Raw genomic sequence first — 3905 nt, 5'->3', positions numbered from 1 at the left:
TTGAATCCAACGGTTGCTCCCTTGCTGTTCATCGAAGTTTGATATCTCCGCCTTACACTACAGTACCTAACTCCATCAAGTACCGTTCGTTTCGTTGTATCCCTTCATCCGACGGTCGCTCCTCGCTTGCCTCCGCATCACCGTCCGATCTACCTACCAGCTCCACATCCCACGGCTCATCCTCGCTGTTCATCCAATTTGATGAAGCCGCCTAACACCCTAGCAACCGAACCTATACCAGCTAACCAAACACCCCCCTTCTTCCCAAAACAGTCGAGCCCCCCTTCCTTCTCCTCTGCAGAAAATCCACCGTACACCACCACCTTCCCCACCTCTGCCACCAACTCACTGCCACCACCACACCTCCACCATCATCACCCCTATCTTTCTCCATCATTACCCCCTTGTTCTAGCCTCCTATTATATAGTTTTCTCCCCTAATTTCTCTCTAAAAACCTAGGGAAGAAATCAATAAAATAGGACGAGTTGGAAAGATGCAATTGAGGCATGGGACGGAGCAGGTGAACAAGGAAAATAATGGGTCGACGATTGAAGTGTCAAATCACATGTTTGGTGAGTAAATTTCGAAACCCTAATTGTACTGTCATTGGAGAAATTTGGGGATTTTGATTGTAAACCCTAATTGGGTATTTGGTATAAATATGGGTGTGGGATTAGTGTTAAGGACATGCTTGGAATAGCCAGCATCCAGGACTTTCATGTCCTGTTAATGTTTTTAATTTCAGTTCAATTTCATTTATGTTCATGTTTACTATGTTCTGTTAATGTTAATGTTAATCATGTTGTTCCCTGTTAGTGTTAATTTATCATGTTTAAAGTTGTTCCTGTTAATGTTAATCATGTTAGTGTTTACCCTGTTAATGTGCTTGTTTTGATGCATTGTGTTGATAAGTTCCTTTGATTGCTTTTTCCTTTGTTAATGTTCCTGTTATGTTTAATTCACTGTTAGTTTGATGGAATGCTAGGCTAGATACCTTTGAAGCATTGAACTGATTGTGTAATGGAAGAAATCAGTGCTCATAGCAAGCTGATTATCTTTCCATTCCTTTTGTATGCTTAGGTTGCACTGATTTGATTGAGTAGTGGGGAGAAACTAGTGCTCACTAGTGACAATGAGCAAGCTAGTTCTCTTCCCACTCTAGAAGAATGCCTTAGCTTTGCTCTGTTAGCTTCTCCACATCCCTGCCCTTGGCCTTAGGCCTGGGTTTGTTTTGTTATCTTTCTTTGCTGTCTAGTATTCGCTTTGTTTAGTTCTTGCATTGTTCTCTGCTTGTTTTCTTTATTGTCTTCACTGTTTTGTTCACTGCCATCTTTTTCACTTGCCTTGCACTGCTGCTGTGCACTTGCCTTGCTGCATTGCACTGCTGCATTGTGCTGCCTTTTCTTCCCCTGTTGCTACTTCTTTTCCTGTTAACTGCCTTTCCTTCTTCTTGGCCTTGTGTTGTTGTGCACTGCTTGTGCAGCTGCTGCATTGCCTTCTCTGCCACTTCTGCTGCTGTTGCTGTTGCTTTTGCCCTGCAGCTGCTGTGCAGTCTTAATTGCTTATGCTGCTACTGTTTTCTGCTGCTTGCTGCATTCTGTTGCTTGTGCATTCATCTTGCACTGTTTTCTGTTGCTTGCTGATTGCACTGTTTTCTGCTTCTTATTGCTTGTGCATTCTGTTGCTTGCTGCATTCATTGCTTGTGTTGCTGCTGGTGCCTTCTCTGTGTTGCTTCTGCTGCAGCTGCTGCTGCAACCCTTCTGGTGCTGCTCCAAAGCTCACAGCAATCCAAAAAACCCAAGCTCAGTTCTCAGTTCAAGACCAAGCCCAGGTTTGAACCAAATCCAAAAGCCAACTGAGCCCAAAGCTCACTTCAAACTGAAGCCCAATTCAGTCAACTGTGGGCTTAATCAAAGCCCAGTTCATTAAGGCTCCAAGCCCAAATTCATTATTAAGGCCCAGTTCAATTCATTTTAAGACCAATTGAGCACAAGGCTCAGTTCATTCCAAAGGCCAAAGGTCAAGCCCATCTTACTTTTACTTTGAAAGCAAAGGCTTAATTAAAAGCCTATTGTTATCAAACCCACTAAGCCCAAAGCAAATTTAGAACCCAATTAGCTAGAAAACTCAAAACACTCCCGATCTCTGTGGATCGACCCGTACTTGCACGAGCTACAACTGACGACCGTGCACTTGCGGTATTACTGTAGGCCCCCGTTTTTATTGCGCTTAATTTTATACATATCTCCGGGCCCACCAAGTTTTTGGCCGGGGATAATTTTTATACCCTTTTCAAAGCCTATCAAGTTTTTGGCGCCGTTGCCGGGGATTGGTGCTGTGTTTTTCTTGTAGTTTTATTAGCTATTTTTGCATTTCACTGCATAGCATTTGCATCTGCATCTGCTTCACTTCATTTGCTGTTGGACCTGTTGTTCTGAACCTGTTTTTCCTCTGCTGGGACGCCACCAAGGAAAAGAACCAAAGCCCAACTGGGTTTTTGCAACAATATCAGAGCAGCTGGGCTGTGCTTAAAAGGTAACCCATTTAAGAGAACCCGAATTGTGGGCTTCCAATTTTTTAATTGTGGGCTTGTAATATTAAAGCCAACTTTTGGGCTTCTCTTATTTTCTGTTGGGTTTGTAATAATTTATTTGTGGGCTTGTTTGTTTAATTTGTGGGCTTGTTTAAATTCTTTCATTGGACTTGTATTTTGGACTCTGGGTTTAAACCCAGCTGAGCTTGTAACCGATTGTGGGCTTGCTTCCACTCAAGAGTGGACCTCGAAACCAAAGTTTTAAAACAAACGTCGGGCCTTAACCAACTGGGCCAAATTAAACTTTCAAAATTAAAACTTAGTGTTTCATGGGCCGCAGCCTTCCTTCCATTCCATTAGAGGACAAACAGTGGGCTTGCTCCCATACAAAAACCAAATTTTATTTTCTTTTTTTTTAAAAAAAAATAAAAAAAAAAAATTCTTTTGCTCCCAATTTTTAAAACCAAATTTCTACTTTGCTCCCATTTTTAAACCAAATTTTCTTTTTCGTTTTCCCATCAAAACCAAAATTTGTCTTTTTCCCAACAAAACCAAATTTTTTCCAAAAAGTCCAATCCCATTAAAAAACCAAATTTTCTTGTAGATAATGTGTTAGTTAAATTTCCTTTTGTATATATTTTGCTAATCCAATATGATCTCGGCTGAAATATGTTGGATTTTTGCCTTGAATAACGGAGTTTTAATTCTGCTTTCGCCGAAATCGGGTATTCTCTCTCCTTTTACTCTACTCAGCATGTCCCTTTCCATATTTTGCATTTTAATTCTTTCCATATTTTGAAACATTGAGGACAATGTTTAGTTTAGGTTTGGGGGTATAGAGTAGATACCATGATAATTTGCCATAATTAAAAACGAACTCCTTCTTCTTTTTGAAAAAAAATTGAAAAATTCCAAAAAAATTAAAAAATCAAAATTCAAAAAAAAAATTTAATTAAAAAATTAAAAAATCATAAAAATGGAGCTCATTTACCTTGAAATGTTGACTCTTGTGCAAATTTGTATTTTTATTAGGAGTCTTAGTCTAGATATTTAGGCACCCTGATTCTAGCACAATTCACATAGTGATAAGAAATTTGCACGCGCACGATCTACCAATACATGTTTGGCCTCGATCTTCAAGGTGTTTGATAGGAAGTTACGATTGCCAATCACTTTAGAATACTGAACGAAACTTGACTAGCTTTTCTTTGGTTGGTTGGGATAGAAGGTGGAGGTTACATTAAGAAAGACAACCATCGAATTTAACTGGGTGCATCAAAAAGGGCTACCTCTTGCAGAGTGTCATGTAATTTTTTGTTTCTTTTTGTATATGTATCAAAAGTGTTTCCTTGTTAAAAAAAAAAAAAAAA

This window comes from Papaver somniferum, chromosome 6 (assembly GCF_003573695.1).
Source record: "Papaver somniferum cultivar HN1 chromosome 6, ASM357369v1, whole genome shotgun sequence".
Lineage (NCBI taxonomy): Eukaryota > Viridiplantae > Streptophyta > Magnoliopsida > Ranunculales > Papaveraceae > Papaver > Papaver somniferum.
Note: the sequence above shows the minus strand (reverse complement) of the source record.